This window comes from Chaetodon trifascialis, chromosome 4, assembly GCF_039877785.1.
Source record: "Chaetodon trifascialis isolate fChaTrf1 chromosome 4, fChaTrf1.hap1, whole genome shotgun sequence".
Taxonomy (NCBI): Eukaryota; Metazoa; Chordata; class Actinopteri; order Chaetodontiformes; family Chaetodontidae; genus Chaetodon; species Chaetodon trifascialis.
In genome coordinates, this window is record NC_092059.1 from 26,764,766 (window position 1) to 26,789,637 (window position 24,872).

The 24,872-nt window shown below is 39.9% G+C and overlaps 1 protein-coding gene across 2 annotated transcripts in view; it reads right to left on the bottom strand.

Moving 5' to 3' along the window:
* Positions 1–24,872, bottom strand: part of LOC139330296 (inactive N-acetylated-alpha-linked acidic dipeptidase-like protein 2) — a 520,996-nt gene that overhangs the window by 489,162 nt on the left and 6,962 nt on the right. For both annotated transcript variants that reach the window (XM_070961134.1, XM_070961135.1), the window contains exon 2: positions 14,722–14,756. The gene's annotated coding sequence lies outside the window, so the exon portion shown is untranslated. The remainder of the gene's footprint in view (positions 1–14,721; positions 14,757–24,872) is intronic.

Genomic DNA, 24,872 nt, shown 5'->3' on the forward strand with positions numbered 1-24,872 from the left:
TACTGATTACTTTTTCATGACCAGTCTAACAAGGAAGTTATGCATGACGACATGCAGAACGGACAAGAGATGGCTTCAATTACCTGCTTCCTGCTGAGCAGAGAAATATTAGCTCTTTCTCTGTTCAAGTATCCATTTTATGTTGAAGCTTGTTGACTAGTGTGTCAAAGTGAAACATAAACGTAACTTTTTGATCCAACCAAATCTCTGCGATCCTCTCAATACTACGTCCCGTCATAATATGCATATCGTTGTACACAATATCTCTGGTTCAGTCTTGTTTGTATTCAGGACTAACTTCATATTAAAAAGTGGGTCTTTCAGTTTTGCAAGATGCCCATGTATATTAAAATCTTATGATAAAAAATATCAAATAAATGATAAAAGTTTACATAAATAATTGAATGGAAAATAATTGCAATTGTTTATTTAGCTTCGATATCATGTGACCTAGTGAGTCCAAATTAATGCTTGCATTACTTCTCTTTATATATATTTTTCAAATTCAGCATATCTATACATTCTGTGCTTTTCTTACCCTTTTCTTTGTCTGCCCTCAAGTTGGTGAGCAAGAAAGCAAATAGTGATTATTTTTTTTACTAAAAGGTCCAGTGGTTAGAATTTAGTGACATCTAGATTACAGATTGCAACCAATGAATACTCTTCACCTCACGCTCCCCTACAGTGGCTGCTAAAAATGCAAAAAAGGCATCCTACAAACCAGAGCACTCACTTTATGCAGCACTCTAAAGGTTCATGCACCGACTGTGTCCACCGGGCATGCCACACAAATTCTCCAGTCTTTACCACCTTTGGCTCAAAAAAAATAAAAAATACGTAAAGCAGATAACAGACAAACACAGATTTAATGATGTTTATACTGCAAGAGGTCTAAAAATTTACAGTTAAAAATTAAACTCAGATGTGATGTGTTCTTTAACTCCCAACAGGTCAGTATGACTTCATGCATAATAAAGCGTTTGTGAAAATATCCATACAACAACCTGAGGAGAATGCAGCACACACACACACACACACACACACACACACACACACACACACACACACACAGGTCCACAGGGGAATTTATGTACTTTCTAATGACAGCAACAACTGAACTTTGTCATGTTTCACTGCCGTTGGGCAAAAAACAAAGAAATTAGTGAAATACAAAAAAAAAACAAAAAAAAAACCCTTTCCTTCTTTTACTTTTGCTTTTCCGTGTCACAACCTTATGTGATAATGAGCAGCAAGCTGTTCCAGTAATGCGACACTCTCTGGTGTAGTGCTGACTCGTGCCAAGCTACAGCCTGAGACGACTTTGGGGCTTCAGATTATATGGCTGGACTGGCCCTCATATACTCCTGAATGCTGGTGGTTTTGTTTCTTCATTAGTGTGTACATATGTGGGCATGTTCTGCAAATGTACAGTCGTCCCTTAAATTCTGGGCTGCAGACATCCATGAGGGCCCTCGAGGACAGAAGCATGATGAAATTTCCATCACGTGGACCCTCACAGACCCTCATGGCTACACAAATGAGTAGTGATGTACATGAGTTCAGCTGCTCAATAAAATCAGATTCTGATTTTTGGCCATAAGGAGGGCCACATTAAAAGAAACCCCCTGAGAGCCCATAGTCACACTAGTGGCAGGTATTGTGCATGAATATGCTGAAAGAACATGTTCATTGACACGTTTTTATGTTTCGTGACAGAAAGTATGCAAAGTACGCATGTTTGCAACTATTGACCATAAACAGATTCATTGCATTTTTATGCAAAGTATAATGACAAAAAATCTGGAGATGAACAGTCAATGAGATCTTCTGGAGGACTTCAATCCATCCAATAGTTGTCAAGACCATTTCACTCAAAACCAAAATGTGGACCTTTGGGTGATGCTAGAGGAAAGGTCAGGCGACCATCAAAGTCATTTGGAATCATCCTCTGGAGACAATGAAAAGTTACACATGCCGTCTATACATGAATCCCACAGCAACTGAAATACTGTACTTCACTCCATAGCAAAGTGAAATGACCAACAGTGCAATCCATCACTCAGAAAACTAGCACATTAAACTACTCACTCCAACTTCAAAGATTTCAAAATGAACAGCCACACACCTGTAGTCTTACAGCTTACTTGGCAACAGCCAGTTCTTCTGTGGTTTCCTCTGACTGTTCGTGGGTTACTGACACACCCCTCTGACGCAGCCTATTACTTTACTTTGTAACTGCCAAAAATGAGATTTGTCTTCATTCAGTCATCCTACAGGCTTTGTGCATCCAGGACTCTTTTGCACTCAGCTGTTTTTGCTGTATTAAGTCTCCACGTGCAGCTCAACTACTGTGCAAACACACAGAATTGACACTCAATTGATTCTCAGGATGAGTGTCGAGCATTGGGGCATCCTGGAAAGGGACATGTTCAGAAGTAAACAGAGCTGAGATCGTTGACCCCGTGCAGTCCAGCAAACAACTGGAGAGTGTGTTCAGTTTAACAAGTATACAGTATGTGAGGTGAGCTGGGCTCTGTTATGCAGCGTTCAGGCTACATTTTTGTCTGTTAAGACAGTCACTGCATCAGATTAGGGAATAATAGTCATACCATCTTGCCTCAACAAGAAACATGACAGATGACACGTTGGACACCGACCAATCATGCCGTCTTTCACAGCCTATGTGATGTCATTGGGAGGGAAGCATTAAGGAGTGACTTCTATTGAGGAGTAAACATGAAATTATGCTATGTTATGATTGGACAATTATGTTGACTGTCATCCTGCACCATCAGTGCATAATCAGGACCCACATGGGGAAATCAAATTCTGGTGACTGACAGAAGTTTATGCAGCACTTTAATGCTTCTAATGTGCATAGTTATGTTCTTTGGTGTCACAAAGAGCTCACAAGAAGTAAATGATTTTAAGCATTATTAGACTGCAAATGGACCGCATGTTATGAATAATGACTAACAGGTAGAGACAGGATGAGAAGGAGGCGTCTTGTACAGTAATGATTCAGAGCTTATTACTGTAGAATTGCTATCACACATGAGCTGACAAAGTACAGAGTGGGATACAAGCACAGCACTTTTGACAGCTTTTGACTTATTAATTACAAAAAAATACTCGTATTGATGGGCATATGTGTTACCATGGTTACCAGCTGATTTGCATAAATATATATGTGGCTTAAATGGATCAATTCTAAGATTGCTTCCTGAACAGATTTCACAGTCATGGATTCATTGGGAATTCAGCTTTTGGAATCTTGCTAAAATCACATATGTGCCATCACAAATTACTGGTGGCTGGTCTGTTTGCTTTCACAGACTGCTCCAGGGTTTGACTGGAAGGGAGCTGAGATCACTAATTCTTGCCGATCTTGGCCCACTTGTCTTGTCCTCCATCCCAGTGTGATGCTGTGTTCACATAAGCCTAACGAAACCAATGTTTTGGCGGAAGCGCTCCCGGTTTCGAATCAACTGCTCCAAACGAGCCAAGTGTGAAAGTACCAGAAGGACAGTGGTACAATCAGCAAAATATACTCATATTTGAAAGGAAAAGTACTCTCCATACAGATGTATCCCTTCAGAATGCTATATTATTATCATTATTATTCCCACCTGCTTATCCTCTTATAGACTGTATAGCATAATATTGACTTGCTGTTACTGATTTGATAACATGTACACGCATTTGACCTGCTTTATACACTGACGGGTAGTTAAATCTATGACAACACACTGTATTTTTATCTGGTCATGTTTTGTGTGTAAAGCAAAAAGTACAATATTTTCCTCTGCAAAGTTGTGAAAAGGAAGTATAAAGCAGTATTAAAGACTACAAGTACCATCAAACTTGATGCACAGTTCTTGAGTAAATTGTACTTTGTTACAATCCATAACCGAGCATCAGCCTCTCATTGTCATCATGATTCCTTTTGGTGCTCATTTCTTTTGAGTTGCTATCCGGCCGTGCTCATGTTACTTAAATTAATGAGTAATGTATTAGATCTAAACAGCAATCTCTTCTCTCCCTTCTTCCTCTGTCTGTCTCACTCGCTCACACACAGAGGGATACAGTGCTTCCAGATGCCTGCAGCCACAACACCTGTTAAATACCAACCCTCATCTCTGTGTGTGCACATGTGTGTACATACTACCTCTGACACATGCAAAACACGGTCAGACAAAGCCACAGCAGGTAGGCAACATTGTGCTGCAGGTCTTTTTACTCTCCCTCTGTTAATGAATGTTACTGAGGAGGATCCTCCAGACGATGCCGAACAATACACTCAGCAGGGCTGGCCTGTTGTGGTGTGTTGCATGGTAACCGGTGCACATACACACTCATTATCAGCCCCCATCACTTGGTTACACAGGAAGCAAATGAAACTGAACTGCAATTATCTGCTAAACTCTCACTATGAAACTTGGTTTCTATGGCTACTTTCACTTTCCTTTCCATTATGAAACTCGCACTGCATTATGGGTAGATTATGATTTACTTCTTGGCATGCATCACTTCATTTCCCTCCAGTGTATTTGAGTTAAGCTACTCCTGCTCATTATAAAGGGGGACATGTTGTTAACTTGTTTGCTGGACTGGGTCTCAGAGCAGCAAAGATTCATGTAAACTGATGAACCTGAATGTCTGTTTAACCAGAGAACGACCAGCAGCATGGAAACACAGCCAGTGAGGGATGCAAAGAAAGCAACCAATTATCTCAATTTAGAAAAATCAAGAGCATACACACACATTCACACAGCCAATGCAAGATTTAACCAAATAAATCTATATATTTACCTTGCAAAGCTGAGCTGGTTGAGCGCCCCAGTAGTTTTTTTTGCCTCAGCCTGTGTGTGTGTCACAGAGGGGGCAGCAGAGGATAAAGGCCGTTCTCGTAGCTTCTTTCCTATGCTGCTGCTGCTGCCTGTCTCTCCTGCTACAGCGGACAGGGAGAGCTGCCTGCTTGTTTACCTGACACTCTGCCTGCCTACAAAACACACTGCTTGGTTACTTGTACGCCTGCCTGCACCTTTCTGACTGTTTCCCTGTCTACAGTAACTGCCTGCTCAGAGTTCAACCTTTACACCTGTTAGTCTGCTCTGGCTGCTAGCTTCTCTCTGTGTATACTGCCATTAGCATAGCCCTTCCTCCTCTCTTACCTGCACTCATCTAACCTGTTTGGCAGCGTGCGGCCTGCGTGTGTGTGTGTGTGTGTGTGTGTGTATGTGTGTGTGTGTGTGTGTTTGTGATTGGACTGTTTTTTTTCCACGCTGCAGTCCGGAGTGGTTAGGTTTTACACACTGCCACCAGACACACACACACACACACACACACACACACACACACACACACACACACACACACACACACACACACACACACACACACACACACACACAGCTAATACATGGCTGACTGTTGCCACAGTATTGTAAGCACATGTTTATTCATTGTGGAAGTGAATAAAAATTCCACTGAGCTCTCAGTTTATGTATGACTGAGTTTCCACTGTGGAATTATAGTTTTGGATTACTACTTGCTTATGTTTGAGCTCTCAAGTCAAACGTTTGTGATGCTTCGAAAAGTTTTCTGAAATTTGGAAAAGACACATCATAAGAGGCCTATGACATGCTGATACTGTGCCCCATGTCCTGCTCCTGTATTGTTACCATCATCTGGATACTGGATATCCATGAATGTAAAGGGGCGATGACACAGAAATTGTACTCAAAAGTATCAGTTTAAGTGTAGTGAAGTGCCCTCAACTGAATACGTTTTGGCTCATATGCTAAGTGTATAGTGTATAGTGTATAGTGCATTTTAATTAAATACAACTGTATGTTAATGTACTGTCAACAACTGCAAATCCTCCTGCATCTCCCAGAGGTGGAAGCTGGTGTATAAACAGATAATGAGTGACAGCAAAATGCAGTCGTAATATTAAAACATATTTGTTCATAGGATAACTTCTACTTATCAAATACGATTACCTGATTTTATGTGATTCTACGCTACAAACTGTGTAATCCAGTAGAAGTAGCTGTAACAGCATTGTAAAAAAAAAAAAAGTGTTTGATCATGGGATATTTTACAAATGTAGTATTAAAAACCTTTAAATCAAAGTTTTTGGTGTGTCAACCTGCTTCTGCACGTTATCAATAAGCACATATTTGTTTTAAAACAGAGCTCTACCTGCTGTGCTGTGTTACACTACAAGATATGGCTCATGTTTGTAGACATGTTTCATACTGGTTAAACTGGTTATACTGGTTAGACTCATTGTTCAATAAGAGAACAAGTGTCTTGACTAACTTTTAAGAAAATTGGCTCCTTTGGACACACAGTTTTCATCTGACAGGGATTACCAGTGGGCTAAAATTGCACTCCTGCACATAAACTGCATTATGTTTTATTAAAGTGTAACGTCATTTAGTGTTGGACCACACTCCCTTTCAAACCAGCATCCTGTTGTCTCTGAACGGATGGAACAGGCTGCTGTGGAGTTATACACACATGTAGCTCATATTTGTATCTGTACCATACAGCAACTTTTTTGTTTGTAGTTTGGAAGTTATATTGCATGCCACAGATTTTTTTTTTATTCAAAAACACAGACTTTCTTCTTAAAAGTCCTTCAAAGAAAAGCGTCTTTTAAAAAGTTTTGGTTTTTCCTGAAAGAAATTCAATTTAGTCTTTACTTTGGGTCATGAACAGGTTTTACAAAGCGCTGACTCCATGTAACAACATCACAGCAATCTGGCTCTGAAATAGCATTCATTGTAGAAGTGTGAAGAGTGAGTCATACAGTAAGCTCACAGCTTACTCCTCCCTTAAGATTTGATACTGGATATGGGCATGGTCTGAAAGAAACTGGTTGTAGTAGTCCAATAACAATGGAAAGTGCAATGGGAGGCAGTCTAAGGGGAGTCTAAAGGTGGTGTCTTTTCAGATGTGCTCTCATATGACTTTCCCCTCACAGTGAGAATAAACAATCTTACAGCTTTTCCTCACATGCATGTAATCATTTACTCTTAAATATATATCTCAACAGCAGATATCTCTCTCTATCTTCTCTTTGACTGCTACTGCTGTTTTGTTGTGTTGCTACGAAGAGAACTTACAAGATGCTGTGATTATTTCTTTTTGGGGGGGTTGTTTCTGAATGCAGTGACAAGATGATGTCATTATTTCTGAAAAGAGAAAGAAACATTAGAACAATCTTAGACTGAGCTTTCGAGCCATCTCACACCAGTCTGTTGACATGCAAAGCAAGGGTGGAAATTGACATGCTGTTCCATTCTTGATAACATATGCATTGACAGAGGCGTTGCTCTTAAAGCTGCATAAGATGTGGTGTATTAAGATATAAATGACCACAGTCTCTATAACACAGGGGCATTTACAGTACATACTACAGTCATATTGTATTATATTTGACTATATTTTCACAACCCATAGATTTACTGAGTATTTCTATATTATGTATATATCTGTACTGTATATCAGACATTAAAACAAAGCTAGAGTTTATGGCAGGCCTACAGAATTGTTGCTCATTCATAATTGCAATGCAACTTTACAGGGATTGAACAATTTCACAAAGACTAATAGGTAGAAGCTGCACTGTCCGGATGGGAGTGGAAGACGGAATAACATGATCATATATTTTATTATTATATATTTTGTTTTCTATTTAAACTGTACAAGCCTGCAGGAATTCAGCTTAGTTTAGCCTGAAAGCTGGAAAAAATGAAAACATCAACCCTCTCTCTGTCCAAAGGTAAAACAAAGAAAAGAAAAGAAAAAAGCCTACTGGCACTTCTGAACATCATTAATTAACACTTGTTCATTTATCTTGTTCAAAAACATCCAAAGTGTAAAAATGAGTCAGGGGACTAAGTGCTGCACAATCCTTTGGCTGGGAGCAGTAACTTCCTGGAGACTGTGGTTGTCTGGCAATGGACGAGCAGTTTCCCCCTATTTTCAGTGTTTATGCTAAGCTAATCGCCTGCTGGCTCTGGCCACAGATTTAACGTGCAAGCATGAGAGTGGTTCCTATCATCTCATCAAACTCAAGGAAACGAATGGCACATTACCCAAATGTTGAGCTATACTTTTAAAATGTGTTTTGTCAAACTCCAACTCAAAGAACATCCTTGCCCTCAGCAGCCAACAAGCAAATATTCTCCTAGGGACTAGATTAAGTTGCAAAAATTAGAGTTCATGAATTGAATAATTGATTAAACAACAGATTAGTGGCATTCAGTGGATCAAACTGCTCATCTTGGACTGTGGAACTGAACCTCATTGAACTGAATGAATCGTGATCAGATCAGTTCATGTTTGGATTGCTCATAGTGATTTCACTCTATTAGGACAAACATCCCTCACTCATTGCTGCTGTATTCATGCAATCATTTGATCTGTTTGTGGTAATGGGGCACAGCACTGAAGGCCATAACAAATCATGAGACAGACAGAAATCAACTTCCTGTAAATCAGTGTAACATATGATACTATCATTTCATTTTGACTCAGTGTTTTTCACTTTAAGTGTAATGACAGTCATTTGCATTTGAATGTGAGATTAAGAAGAAAGACAGAGGAAACACAGATATTAACTAAAAGAAAACTCTAGTGAGGCCAAGGAAGCAGTGTATAAGATGATAATTCCATGCTCACTCCCCAGCCTCTTGGCAGTGCATGTCTTTTTCAATTGTGTCCCTGTTGCAATGATACTGTCATCAGGCCCTCAGTGGATCAATATGCTCGTCTTTAATAGGCCTTTCATTAGCAACTCATCAATAACCTCCCAGCTAAGGACAGCCACTCAATCCTCAGCTCCCACAATGTTTTGGCAGGAAAAAAAAAAGAAAAAGAAAGAAAAAAAGAAAAGTTTAGTGGGTCGAAGAGAGGTGACGATGATTCATTTAAAACATCTGGCAAATGGATGGAGAGAAACACAGAAGCTGGAAAACTAATTTAATGAGATTTCACATTAAAGGGTGATAATACTTTGCCTACTGTTAAGCTTGGTTTTGAGCTTTGCTGCAGCACAAGCCACCGAATATGAAGGAGAGATAAAGAGACGAGAGTCTGGGTGAAAGCTTGGAAGTCTGAATGCTGTTGTAGGATATTCAGCAGCAGAACCCAGAGATTTTTAATGGGCTACGCCAAAAGGTTAAAACCCCCTCCAGACGCCAAGGCTGCTAGTTCCTGTCTGAAAGCTGCAAAATACCATTTGGGCCAGCTCTGACCAGACACTAAAACAAAAACTGGTATTTACATTTAAGAGGATCAAAGCTCTCCTGGAGGAAACAGAGGACAGGACTGGTTAGCAACTTAGCGGCCCTGGTTGAAGTTTCACATGACTCCCTGACAGCAGGACACTTGGACGGCTGCCGTGCCCAGCTCCTCACAGTCAAGACCCTGTTTTAAACCTACATGGAATTTCTCATACAGAACAATGGAAGATTTCTCAAAATAGGATTAAAAGGAAAACTAATCCAACATAACTGCTGGAACACAACCAGAAATGAAACTGAAACAGTAACTGCGTGTCTGAAACACACAACGTCACAGGCTGTCTGGGACTCATTTGATGAACTTTCACCTCTCGTTTCTTTTGTTAGGGGTAGAAAGATCCCCCGTCTCTGCTCTAACACCAACTTCAACCCCTGAATCTTCACCTGCCTCTGATGCTGCCGAACCAGCTCAGCCGTTAAAATCTGAGTCCAGTAGAATCTTTCTTTCTGTTAACTGGCTGAATTTATAATCAGACTTGGTTTTCACGACTAAACACGATTCCGTATTTTCCTTCACTGCTCCACTGACAGCCACTACTAATTCTATTTGATTCATTCATATGCTGCTTTTCCTACCCACTCTCGCATCATTGTATGTTTAGTTTAGTTAATCATTGTTGAGTCAGTCTTTATTAGTAGTTGTAGTAATAAGTTCATTTAATATTCTTGCCTGATCAACAGGGGTACAGTTTTATTATGCCGACTAGAAATTTATCATCACACTGACTAAAATACTATATCTTAAGGGACATTTTGAATTTTGGCCTTTGCTAAGCCCTCCTTTGAGAATTTGTCCTTCAGCTTGACTTTCTTCTTTGAATTTCTATTCAGCCGTCATGCTGAATGCTGTAAGATAATGAGTTAGCATGTTGTTGGGGGCGCCTGAAGGTTTCAATGACAAATGCAACAATGTCAACATGCCATTTCACTTTTCTGTGCTGTAATATCGAATCCATTTTGCCACCGGTGGTGAGATATTGCACTCTTAAATGTGTGAATGTCAATGTCTTCCTTTAACAAGAGCTCTGGCCATATTCTTCAATGATCACCTTGCAGAGTTTCCAACAGCCCTGACAAGCACAAGGTACTGGTATCAATTCCTGCTGACTGGAATATAAAGTAGTATGCACAGACATGAGTTTTGGCATAAAATGATGCATATCACCCTTTCTTGCCTTTTTCAGTGATATAAAAATCAATTAATTGTTAGTTTAAAGTCACATCTGACCTCATTTAAGGATACCAGCAAGAAAAACATGCCTAACATTTTGGGAGCCCTCAGGGCAAGGAATAAACACAACTGTAAAGGCAAATAACCTAGGAAAAGAAGGAAAAAATAGCTAGGAGAAGAGCTGCAGAAGCTGAGGGAGGGATAATGTGCTGTGGTCGGGCTGCCAAGCAGGCAGTGGACTGCCAATACCAGAGGAGTCTGGTTTTTCATATTTACACCACTAGGCTCAAGTTCAGGGATAAACTGCACTCTGAACTAAACTGCAGGGCACAATCAACAGATCTTCCTCAGTCTTCAACCTGCAGTGTCTCAAGATGTCAACATTTGAATGAAATATCAGTGTGAAGACCAAAAGACATCCAAATCAAAATAATAAATAAAAAAAAAAAAATAAAAAAAAAAAAAAAAAAAAAGAAAAAAGACGTGGAATGCTATGCTCATAAGAAGCGAGGCTAAAGGCAGTGATGATGATGAGTTGTGGTCACGCTGCCAAGTCAGCCACAGATCGCCAACAGTGGAGGAGGCTTGTCTGTCCTTATACACCATTAAGCATGAAGATGCAAATTTTCTAAGTATAAGACTACATAATGGGCCAACAGTGGAGGTTGTCTTTTTTCTGCTTCATACATCCACAGGCATGAAGGACAAGTAACCAAATGAGTCTATAAACTCTTGCTGGCAGAAATTATATTTGACTGTCATGTGAAAAATGGTTTCATGTTATACACCAGTCAGAGGTTCACCCTGTCACCCTGAGGTCACCCTGTCTTCCAGCACTTTTGGTTCAATCTTGATATAACACCATTTTAAATCATCTAAAAAAAAAAAATACCATTTTTTTTGTGTTGTGTTGGTGCCAGTTAATAGAATACCATGTGTGACCTTTCATTTTCTTAGGAAGGACTTTGATCTGATTGTGAATGACCCACATTATGATCACTCTAATTAAACACCTGTACACATTTTAAAAGGAACATGCAAAACTGGTTGACCTCGCCACTGCACCTGACTTTAATACACACCGGTTACTGTGCTGATTAAACATTTTTTGCACTTTTAGAATTATTAGAATGGTAGTGGGTCATAATGACAGTTGACATCTGTCCCACAGTGCAGAGTGCCCCAAGCATCTCCACTGTATCGTAACAAAGTCTATTCTACCAAAGCATACAGACTCAAAGGCTCAAACAGCTGAGGAACATTCTCACACTTTCTCTATGAGCAGCTGAAAGCTGTTGATAATTATGATGATATTGATGAGTTGTACTGCAGTTTTCAAAGCAGACTGACTTGAAAAGTCTCATAATGTTGCTAAAAAATAAATGTGGACATGACGTCCACCTTAAGATTTAATAATGTTTGCTACATTCTCCTCTGGTACAGCAGATGGCAGTATGTCAGACATTGGCAGCATCTAGTGATGAGATGTCATTCACTCTATCAGCAACCAACAATAAAAAGATGCAACAGAAGAAGAACGAGGATGAGCGGGATGAAGTACCTACTCAAAAGGCTAAAAGTTTGTGCAAGGATGTCACCAAACGGGAGGCGGCTTACCCGTACTTAATGAAGAGCAACGTCGGTCACAGTCATGCTTTCTGTAAAATATGCCACACAGTTTTTACAGAGGGAAAAGTGACAAATCTGACAAGTGTAAGTTTCCCCAAGAGGCACAGAAACATGCTCCACCAATGACTGCATTTCTAATATCTCTGCCATTTTCAGTGTTACCCTCTGCTACCAATTGTCTCTCTTGCCAGTCGCCTCTCTAACAATCACAACTGAATCATAATCTGTAAATGATGTGTACATGTCCTTCAACTAATGCATAAATAAAGTGCTGAATTAAATGGCCTTTGGTGTTTTCATTAATATAATGCAGGGATGTTCACAAAATTTCACTTTCAATCAGGTATCTGATTCTGATCGCGTGACTGTAGTCACTTAACGTAGGAACTAGTTAACTCAATCCTTGTTGCTCTCATATTTTAAAGCAAGTGGTTGTCTAGTGGTGATTTTAGGATTCACTGTGTGTGCTCATTTCTAAATGTAAGGTGGATGTGGACAGTGGTAAGGGAGGTGGAACAACCCCGGGTGGGGCGTCGGATAGTTTCAAATTCCCGTTTTGACAGGTGATTATTAGACAGTTCATGCATCATGTCTGGTTCTAGATGTTAATGAGTTGTTAATGAATACATTTTTGAAGCCAGCTACAAAGAATTTTTTCCAATGTACCTACCCAAAACATCCATGATAGCAAATTGCACTTCAACAGGCCATTAGTATTCTGTGTAAAAACGCAAAATAGTGAAATAGTAAGTTAATAACAGGTTGAAAGCAGTGTTTTACAGCACATACTGTTTACAGTCTGTTGCACCTCTGACCACAGCCACCAGTGATGTCACAGTGTACTGACCCCCTGAAGTGCATTTTTACATCACTGCAGCATGGTAGAAAGTTTAAGCCCAGGAGATCAGCAAAAACAAGTGTTTCAGCCCCTGGTAAGCTGCTCTTTGAGTAACGACAAGGTATTTAACGATATCAAAAACTACAATAATAAGGTACGATAATACCATAATATTAAGCCACGCTGGCAATACTGAAAAAGGAAAGACAAGTTACTTGAAAAAAGTCCTTTGTGAATTATTTAGTGTAGACAGCATTTTTTATTCAGAGAAAATTTGTTTTTAACTTGTTTCTTCTTCCCTTCTTTCATAAAATAAAATAATATTATATTGATGGATGATAGGATTGTCTTCAATTGTCTACAATTTCAAAATAAAAACACTGCAGCAGTCAGTAGCAGTCCTTTTATGAAATAATTCTGAACTGTGGTGACAAAACACCTAAGAAACAAAACACTGCGACACACTTGACTTGACCAAGCAGACGACTGGAGCAGCCTACATTCAAACCTGCTTGTGAAGCAAAGTCTGTAAAACACAATCCAGGAACAGTCTGGCCTGTGTCACCACAACATCCACAGTTCCATCATTGTTTATAATGACAGCAATACTTCTAAAGACAGAAGAAACCTTTTGTAACTATGATACTGAAAGTAAGTATCCACAGCAAAAAAAAAATGTGCCTCAGTGCAACTTGAGTTGAGTGTACTTGGGAATATTGCAGGTATAGCAAAACAAAAATTCTGTGGTTGGAATGAAGTTTCTTCTTTTACTTTGCAAATGTTAAGCACACTAACAAGCTGCTTTCAGCTCACTTTTTACCAAATACTTATTTTTTCATTGTTGTCTGCAAGAGGAAGGTAATTGAGAACAACAGGGTTATTCAGTCAGATGCAAAAACAATTGAACATTTGGCGCAATGTGCACACCTCTACAATGCATTCAAAGTGCTGAATGAGTGCATCAGAGTGGACAAAGTCTTGGTGTATTAAAGAGGGCTCTAGGAACAGGAACTCCAGTCCCTATTGTACTGGAAACCTTTGTCCTGGCTCCTTGATGGGGATCTAAGAGGGTGAATACACTGTGTCGTGTGTGTGTGTGTGTGTGTGTGTGTGTGTGTGTGTGTGTGTGTGTGTGTGTGTGTGTGTGTGTGTGTGTGTGTGTGTGCATACACACACATGTGTGTACGTGTGACTGCATTATCTCCACATTAAGAAACTACCAGTGTGTTGGACCCAGAGCCCTGTCACATACAGCTCTGTCATCAGTAACAGGAATCCACTCAGGACCCCCCCCCCCCCCCCCCCCCCCCCCCCCCCCCCCACACACACACACACACACACACACTAGCTTGTATCCCTAAATCACATTCCTATGCTGTATCCCAGCCATTCACCTAAGGTGAGTCAATAGCTCAGCTCACAGTGCAGGACTGAGTTCAGTGACAGCACTTGTTCTCCCAGCGAGAGAGGAGACACAGGGACACATTCAGCACCACACAGCTAATCACCATTAAAGGCTTACAAGAGAAAAGTAGAGGGACAGGACCACTAGAAGGAGTGGGAGGGTGGGAAAGAAAGACAGAGGACAAAAAAGAAAAAAAAAAGAGAGAGGCTGACAATAGGAGAAAGTTACAATAGGGCATCTGTTCCAGTGTTGGACAGCAAGAGTACAGCAGGACAGAGCAGGCAGACACTGGACAAGAGGCTTCTATGAAACTCAACCTTTCCCTTCATGCAAGATGCAATAAAACAGAGTGACTTACTTCCTGTTGGGCTATTGGTGACAAATCTTCTCCGCCTGTAAGAGATGACAAAATCAAAATATGAAACTGTCTTGCATATAAATGCGGAGCACATTATGAAGGATTACAAATTAGATACAGTGTCTGTCAACATATAATGGTAAAGAGGGAAATGTATTTGGACAAACTTAGCCTGACAGTGTTGTTCATACTAGCTGTTGCCCGAAGCAGTTAATGTTTGTCACGCTGTTCAAAGAAACTTGATGTGAGAGTTTTTATTTACATCTGCCAGTTTACAACAACCTGTGCAGCTGTGTCCATGATCTCCCTTGGATTGGAAGATAATATTCCCAGTCGTTAATACTGCCTGTAAAGCTCTGATTGGTTCCCTTGTTTTTGATGAGAAACAGAGCCAAATGGACTTGTATGACCGGCTAGAATAAATTGGAGAGGAAAGCGATTCAGACGCCTGGGACCAGTCGAGGACAGGCTGTAGCTGACGGCAATCTTTGTTTGGCAAGACTGCATATTTTTATTTTGTGGAAAGAGCACAAGGGTTCTCATATTATTAGCGACTATACATTCTCTCTTAGAAAACAGTGTGTTGTCCATTTCTACCCAAAATGTGAAGCTTATTTATTTATTAAATTTCATTACATTTATTTACCACACTATAAACATACTCCTGCACTGAAAATTGATGAAATTGATGAAAAGTAAAAGTCTCTCAAAATAAGTAGGAAATTGTACTAAGTATTAAAAATAAGTATTAAATGTAGTGCTGTCAAAAAATATTGTGTTATTAACGTGTTAACGCAAATCAATTTGAACAGCGTTGTTTTGGGGTTTTTTTTATCACGAGATTAATGCTCTTTGTGACCTCGTGAACTTGTAGTTTTTTATAAGCTGTGGCCACTGCTAGTAACCTAAGAAAAATTACAGGATCCGGTCGTAAACCATAAACAAAACCATAGGCACGCCCCACGCACGCTAGCTGTAAAAAAGTAGGCTACCGGTTTGTGTGGATGTCAAGCGTGAAACGCCGAATTGGATGCCAACAAGATTTTGAATGGAAAGTCTAGTTTCAAAAAGTTGCCAGATGGGTCGACTGACAAGACCAAAGTTATCTGTGTGTATTGTCGGTGTGAAATGAATTATCACTGCCTGCTGCCCCCTGATGGAACAGCTCTTTGAATTATTCTCTGAAAGGACTGTTACTGACTGCTGCTGTGTTTTTACTTTGAAATTGTACATGTTTCAATTATTCATTGCCAAAGAGAATTCATCTTCGTAAGTCCCAGTTGGCTACTTTTATTTTATATTATGAAAGAAGGAAAGCAGAAGCATTTTAAGTTAAAAACAAATTTTATGTGAATAAAAAAAATGCAGTTACATCCCTATTTAATTATTCCCAAATCATCTTTGAACATAATCTTGACCACATTTCCAATTATTGTCGCTATAGCATGGGAGCAGCCAGTTGTTGAACGAAGTAGGGTAAGTCTATAAACAGAGGGAGAGGAGTGCATGACGCATCGCTCAAGCAGACTGTTTTATCGCCATTTGCTGTCTCCCTGTGATTCAAAAAATTATAGCTTCCTGGATACATAACAACTGGTAGCCTACTGAGTACAAGCCAAGATCAGTTTCACTGGTAATATTCTATTGAATTAATCCAGCATCAGGCATCACTGTAAAACAAACAGCAACCAATGCAAATTAGAGAAAAGAAATAGGCTAATTTCCATCTTAGAAAGCCATGCTCTGCACAACGAGAAGACTCTGTTGATACATCAGAATCAATCCAGTAATCTGACTTACACAGCTTGTGAAAGGGCGATGCAGGCTGCTTTCTGACACAGCCAGTGTGCAGTTACTGGACCTGGGTTACATTAGCCAGACCAACCAAACCACAAAATGAAAAGGTATTTGACTGATTTTTATGCCCAGCTCAATGATATCTGGCACAAGTGCATGTCTCTGTAGCACAAGGGAGAGCAGTTAAAGCAGCTTGGGTGACATCTCATGTAGCAAAATGCAAAGTAGATAACAGACTAGTCTTAACAAATACATAAATGGCAATGTTTTTTTCTCACTGAAAAAAAAAAACAAACAAAAAAAACAACAACAACAACAAACTCGTGCTAGGTGGTGATTCTTTTGTCTGTAGTGGACACACATCTAGCACAACCCCAATAGTTTACCTTGAAAAACTGAAACTGAAGCAACCAGCGATCTGTGTGAGCCAATACCAGCTGCTCTGTGGCAGCGTCAGGCATCCCACTCCATAACGTGACCTCACAGCCAGGCGTGTATGTGTGTGTTCGGCTCATTAAAAGAGTAATTTAACACTAAATCCACTTTTTTAGAGTTAGTAAAGTACAAGTACACTCACTTTATTACTATTACTATTGATCCTGCTCCCATTTTATAGTGTTTATTGCAACAGAAGTTATTATACTTCTGCCAGAGAAAGTCCAGTAATTCTGTTATATTGTAAATTAAACTTGCAAAGAAGTAAAAATTTAATTTACAGTTTATAGGTGGCACTCATAAGATTAGGCTGCTTCTTCTAAAACATAAGGTAATTATGTGTTTATCCCTCTCCTCCTCTCTCTGTCATTCCATCCCTAAATGTCAGAGTATAGCTCTGTGAAATGGATCTAACAATATCACTACAGGGCTGAAAATTATAACAGTTGACACTTGATTGGTCACTAAAGATAAAACACTTTGACTGGTGCTAAATTAGGAACGTTATCAGAGAGCACAGAAAAGAATGTCAACGCTCAAACACTGTTGATTTAATTCTAGCAGCTCAGCCTCAGTGGGAGGCGGCTGTGCTTTGAAATTCAATATTCAAAAGCTGTCCCGGAATAACAGCAGCCATTGTGTTGAATTTACACAGAAAATATCAGTCGTATGATGTGGAAAGATCATATTGCGTCTTGAGCAGCCTGCCATTAATTTGACTTGACTGCGACCATGATCCCTGAGCACAGCATTTAATGTGAAATGACAAAATATTACAATCAACTCTCTCAAATGTCGGCAATCTTCTCCAGTGCAGCTCGCGAGCCTTAGCATGCCTGCAGCTGTTGGACTAACAGATATGGATTAGATGGCAAAAATGCACATATGAGAGTCTAAGTAACAGCTTAGCAAATGATTTGACATGGAATAGATGGTGATACAACAGCCTGCAGCAATGTTGAAACTGTCATGCTCATTTAAGCCCAGGGTCATGTGCCCCACCAGATTTATGATATCTGGAATTTTTATACTTTCATTTTATTTTATCTTGCATTGTGTCACACATACCCTTCTAATTATGTAATACATCATACTTCAAGAAGTCATGCACCCCCTATCCCTACATGGTATTGTTTGTTTGTTTTTCTTTTTCTTTTTTTTTTTTTTTTTTTTTTTTTCAGAAAGTTGCAGGACAAAACCAGGGAGTCTCTGTACCATTGTACACACAGCACTCACTGCTGTGCATCAGTGCTGGAGGAGATGTAGGCTACAGCATAACGGTGTGGTTAGTAGAGCATCAATCCCTTTTTAAAACGTGTGAAAATCAATTGCAATGAGTTATACACACTTAATTGTATTTGAGAAACATTGGCATGCTTTGCTTTGCAAGATAGCTGGCAAGTACCAGCTAACGTTAGTCCTGTAATCTGGCTGTTTAGTTTTCTTGATCAGCAGCTACTGAATTGTGATGCCATAGCATCCCATTTAATATTGGTAAAGCAGGGCTTTGTGAATCTTACAGCAGTGAGCTGATTTCAGGGTCATAGGTAAGGAAAACACTGAATTCAATTTGATGAATTAATTTCATGATGAATGAGTGAAGCCAGAATAAAATTAGCTTTTCCGTCTAGAAAAACAGAAGTTGTGTTCTTTCTTTTGATATATTAACCATTTACATATAAATGGAACAAAATATTCTGGGGGTCTTGGAACATAAGTGAGTATGATAGAAATGCTGCCAGTGGCTGGCACCTTCAAATTAATACTCTGGCATGTGAAGTAATAAATGTTTTTACTAATTTTCTTTGACAGATACATTTAGGAGGAACTGGCAACACTATTTCCCCACTCCTTTAACGCTGTACTTTAGAGAGTTCAGGGAGGTGGTTGAGGTGAATGTTTGAGCATACGGTTGGCTTTATTCTTATATTCTTTAAAAGAAAATAAATAAATGCACAGACTTGCATGTTACATCTTCTTTACATTGCAACTTTCAGCCACAGTAGTGGTGGTCAGGCGCATGTTGGCAATGCTCAGGCACAACACACAATCACTCTAGTAATTGACTAAAAACTACTCTGGAAGCCTGAGAAGATGCTGGGTTGAGGCATGCAAAGCAAAGGTGAAACAAGCTGATGAAGACTAAAGTCGAAGCCCATCTGTTGTGTCTCACATGTGTGATGCTGCTTGCACAACTTCACTTTGTCAGAAGTAATTCTGTCCTATAGAGGGTGAATGATGGGCAGTAGCCTCACTACAATGACAAATTTAATAATTGCTGTCTGCCAAAATAGTAGGAAGGCTTTCTCCTTTTGGAGCATTGCTTGGTTTGGAAACCTACATTTGTCCAATGTAAATTGAGTTGGAACTCTTCTTAAAACAGCCAGCAAGGTCTCAGGGAGGAGTCCAGCCATGCTTAAGCTCATTTATAACAGACAGGTCCTTAGGAGCACTAATGCTATATTGGACTGTCTGCATCATCCAGTCCAGAGGGAGGATGAGCTGTTGCTGTCAGGATGCTGTTTCAGGCCAACTGTTGGGCGAAATAAAAGACTCCATGTCTCTTTCATCTCAAGTGGTGTTGATATGCTTAATAGCAATTAGCATTCTGGTTGAAGTCCTTGCGCTACATTTGCACACTTGCATATTATGTACCCGGTATGAATTTAGATTTCTCCTGCACTTGTTACGTGATGACACAGTGGGTTGGTTTGGATGTAAATTGTGAGATGCTGAATTATCCATGAACAGAATTCCAAGGGATACAGGATTGAGTCAAAACCATAAAGTAAAAGCAGGAGAAAGCCCCAAGGGCTTCACTACAGATGAATTTATGCTTAAGTAAGTGAGGTCAGGACATGACAAGCCATTGAAGGTAAATGTGTCTAACTTTGATTCGTGTTCCTTTAGGTTTTTTCAGCAGGGCACTGGCAGCAGAATTTGAGTGGCACAAGTATAATTTTTCTTCTATGTCATGACCCTCTCAATGAGAGCAAGATTTACCAGACAACAGAAAATAAACTAGATTTGTGCAACTAGAGATTCTTTCACATAAAGTGATGTTATTTGAAGCAACCATGTGTATTCAGATGTATGATATTCTGAAAACAACCTTTTCTGACACTCAAGACTCTTCAACTGGCTGAAGGAGTTGGCTCTGAGCAGTTAAATACTGAACCATATACAGATCTAAAAAGTAAAAGAGTGTAAAATACAATGAGTCAACACTAACAAGTGGCAGGATAAAGAAGGAGCTGACAGCTTAAACTCCCCACTTAAAGTGCCAAATTTTCATTTCTGTTAGCATAAGGCAAGACGAAAGCGCGTATGTTTTTGTAATTGTTAAAAATAAAAGTCCCTTCACTGAAATTGAAAACCTCACTCAATATTATACTTTGTTGCATGAAATGAGAACTAAATCTGGGTTGTCAGGCTTAAATCCACCCCACATAACAGGCACACCTTTACTTTTCACAGCTCAATCTTGATTCCTGCCTGTTTCCAGGTGAGTCTGCTCCAGTTAATCCTCTCCTGGAACGGAATATCTAACTTTAGTGTATGGAGCAGGCATTTGCATTTAAAGACATCAGGGTCACTTGACAAAAAGGTGCAGAGAAAAAGAGGGACAGCAGTGAGGAGAGAATTGGTAGATGAAATGAAGGTATTTGTTTACCTGAAACCATTCAGGACAATCCTTCGAGCTCAGTGTGATGGATGCACACTTTAATTGCAGAAATGAAAAATACATCTGAACACTGAACACCCAATGATGAATATATCAACTCTGACATCAGTTTAAACTCACTGGGTCAGAACAAGACCTTCTGGGATCCTGATGATGATTCAGTGAGGTCAAAGCACTCATGTTGATAATAAATTCACTCTCTACCATATGAGTCATTACACTGTACACATGAGTCAGTCTGACTCATGTGTACAGTGTCTGAGTGTCTGAAAGGTAAGAAGTTATAGGTGCATTACTGGCTCATCAGTCTTCCCATGGTTTCTTTGTCACCATCCGTGTGTGAAAGGTCTAATCTACTCCTGACTGATTTTGTTGTGTGTCACACAAAAACTTTCCAAACTGCTGCAGATGAGAAACTTTCCCCAAACTTCGCTGTCTTATCAAGCAACACAAGGAAGACCACATGTCAAGATAAACATTAGTCACACCAGATATTTAATAAGTCCTACTGTCTGTTGTTTCAAACCATTTTTATGGGTTGTAAATTATCATTTCAGCTATTGGTGGTCTAAGACACACACTGCATAACCCCTTCATTCTGAATCTGAGCCTGTGTTGTGTGACATCTCTTTCTCTGCAGACGTCGCCTTCATACATGTAGGTCTAATATTCACTCTGGTTTTGACTGCTTTGGTCTCCACCAACTCCAGAGAGAAATATCTGGATATTAAACTGATAAAGGTTCCACTATGTTCATCACCTTTATCTGTCTCCTATTTGGTGTTGGGTAGGTGCAGTGCTGTGGGTTGATCTGAGCTTGTTTGCCAGAAAAAGCTGCCTGCTGGTGCTGCAAATAAGACCCATAGAGTAAATATGACCTAAAACCAAAGCAATGAGCAAAAAAAAGACTAAACAGAGCTCTGCAGAGCAGCAGATTTGGCTGATAATTCTCTGTCAGTTCTTCACTGTGGGTGGACACTTTCCGGCATTAATTCATGTTTTTGGCAACTCAGGGCAGCAGAACAAGCTGTAAACCTTATAAATATTCTATTGAGAATGCATTTGCAAACTATTTCCTATTTATCCATCCAGCAGTACGAAGCAATGTAAGTATTAGGAGTCGTGTCTGACCAGCTCGCAAATGTAAGTCCAATTGTTGGAGCCAATATGTCGCAGTCATTGTGCCCTTTATTCTCCTTATTCTATTATTTTACTAAAGCTACTTTGGAATGGTTAATGCTAGATTTGTATTCATTTATCTATTTATCTAGTAGCCCACCTGACCTTTGTGTTGACAATTGCATGGGGAAGGGAGGAGCTGTGTTCTGGTGTGTGCGTGTCAAGTTAGATAGACAGGAAGGAGGAAATGGGCGGGGGGGGGGGAATGTTTGGTGAGGAACTAGGAGAGGGCATACATTTTCTTTCAACCACACAAGTTTTGAATCCTGATTTATCGGTTTGATCCTTTTTTATTTATTTTTTTGAAACTGACAAAGCAACAGACTGTCTTGCATTCTTTGAGTTGCCCTAATTACTTTTGTTGGAAGTATTTAATATATACCATTTATTTTGTCAACATAAGCTGGACTGGATCCTTCTTGGATGTGCGTATCAAAGTGTGCCTAGTCCCACCAACGATGGAAACAAAATGGAAATCAAAAGGCCACTACACTGATGATCACTCTCTTTTTAGCTGTTTTTGGACTTCACCAAATTTTTACCAAAAATGTCCTATTATAAATGTTGCACTAATTTCAACAGCTGGTTGTTAATTCTGTCTGTCTGCTGTAAAGTGTTGCAAACATGCATAAAATTATCTTATTAAATCATCAGAATGATGGTAATCTGGAATGGCTGGAAGACAGGTCTTGGTCAGAGGCGTCAGTGGCCTGTCGTCTCTGTAACATGGCAGTGTGCAGCCTCTCAGCACTCTGTTCTGGATATTACTGAGCTGTTGCATGTCCAATTAACACAATGATATCTTATTGTTGACATGGTCTGCACGAACAACTTAACTGAGGAAACACAAGAGCTGACTCACATGCAATTAAACATATGAATATGCATGCAAGTACAACAGCACTTGATTGCCTCCTTGTGTGTCTCAAATTGTGTGTATTGAAATCACAACTACCCCTTACAGCTCTGAAAAGTCCCTGGCATGATGCAATTAAATCTCTTTTCTTTTACTTCAGACATATTTTCAACATGTGGTAGAAAAGCTGGATGAAGCTACTTCTCTTTTATCAGAAATCTGTTACATTGGAGTGCACAGACTGGGCTGCTGTATGTATTTTTGCTGTACGTATTTTAACGAAACTCAAAAACTGCACAAAATCAGCTGATAGTAAGGTTCTTAAGCAACTGCAGTTTTATTTACAGCATAAAATACTGCTGTGCTGAAGAAGTTGTGTGAGGAGAATGAATCCTCCTTTGTGAAACTTGGAATGTTTCATAACATCAGATGGTCTGAATTGAGGCATGAAACACTGTTTAAAATATCAAGACCATTGCCAGCCAATCAAATTCAACTGGCTCTGAATGATATCATTGACCTGCAGCATATCTGCACAGAGCGTTTCCAGTGTTTTCTGGCAACATAATTGATGTTGGCCACATTTTGAAGACCACAGGCTTGAGAAGGAAAAGCTGACCATTGGAATACGTATAGATGACCTCAAGGTGGCCATTGGACCATCTTCTGCTTGATGGTGAGGGTCACTACAGGACACGCACTATTTCTCGTGCAAATGCTGCCAGGGACACAACAGGGTGTAATTGAAGAATTTGAAATCAGATATGACTCCTTTAATTCATGTGATCATTTTATAGTTTTTGATCCTTTAACTCGGCCTCAGGAAATGCAAGACCTCCACCATTTTAGCAATACAATGATGAGTAGCAATCTTCAGAAATATGATGCCACCTGACAACTTGACAGAAACGCCACAGTTAGAGAATGTATGATCTTAAAGCAAACAGGAAAACAGCTGACAGTGTTCTCTGTGTATGACTTGGTCCAAATAGTTAATACAAGCAATCTACATTGTTACTTCAACATCAACAAGGTAGTTACATTGTCTCCTAGGCTGCCTTTGGGCAGTGCAGCATGTGAGAGGAGATTCTCACATCTCAACATGATGAAACCAAGTACAGGAAGCTGAAGCAGACCACCATCTACTGTTACTCAATTTTTATGTAGCCATTAGTATTGTCCTATTCTTTTTTTATTCATCAAGTCTATCTACATGCTATGGGTAGCACGGTGGCACAAGTAACACTGTCGCCTCACAGCTAGAAGGTCCCCGGTTCGAATCCCGCTGTGGGCGCTGGTGGCGTGTCCACCATGTCTTCAGTGCCTGCTGCTCGAGGAAAAAGGGGCCTTTCTGTGTGGAGTCTGCATGTTCTCCCCTTGTTCACCCGGGGTTTCCTCCTTAAATAACCCCCACTAAAAACATGAAAGAAGATCACCACCTGACCAACGGTGACGAAAAAAGGATGGGTCCCCGGGCGCGGGCACCGGCATCGGCTGGCAGCTGGCAGCCCACCGCTCCTGGTCTGCCGCGGAGGAACGACGGACCGAGGATGGGTCAAACGCGGAAAAATAATTTCACGAAGCATGGCGTGTGTGCAGTCTCCTCCCTGTAGCATGTGTGTGCAGTGATCAATAAAGTAAATCTTAATCTTAATCTTAATTTAATGTTATGCTGTAAAACAGAATTAATTACTTAAAATACTGTTATATGCCTTAAAGTATGTGCTGGTATTAAAGTCCTAACCACACTCTCTTGGTGCAATGCTTTTTGAATGTTTTTTTGTTTGTTTGTTTTGCTTTAGTCTGTTAAATAAAACCAAGTTACTGTCACTGTTGTTATCACCGTCGTCTCATAGCAAGAAGGTCTGGGTTTTTTGTTCTATGTGTCAAGTAAACTTTGGATGCTGAGGCTGGAACCACTGGCCTACAATAAATCTCTGTATTTGGAGTTGCAAGTTGCAGTTGCAAAGATTTGCTTTGTTCCATCTTCAAAGACCAGTGCCACACTCAACACATAGTGGCTTGAAAGTTTGAAGGAAGCCCAAAACCCTGTCTTGTGTGTTGGTCAAAGGCACGCAAAAAAAACAAAACAGCACAATCAATGCTGCACAGGACACAGTTCTGCATGTCACTCCAATTTTATTTCACAATTTCCTGTTTGGCAAAAGGTGTTTACCAATGATGATTAAACACCTGAAA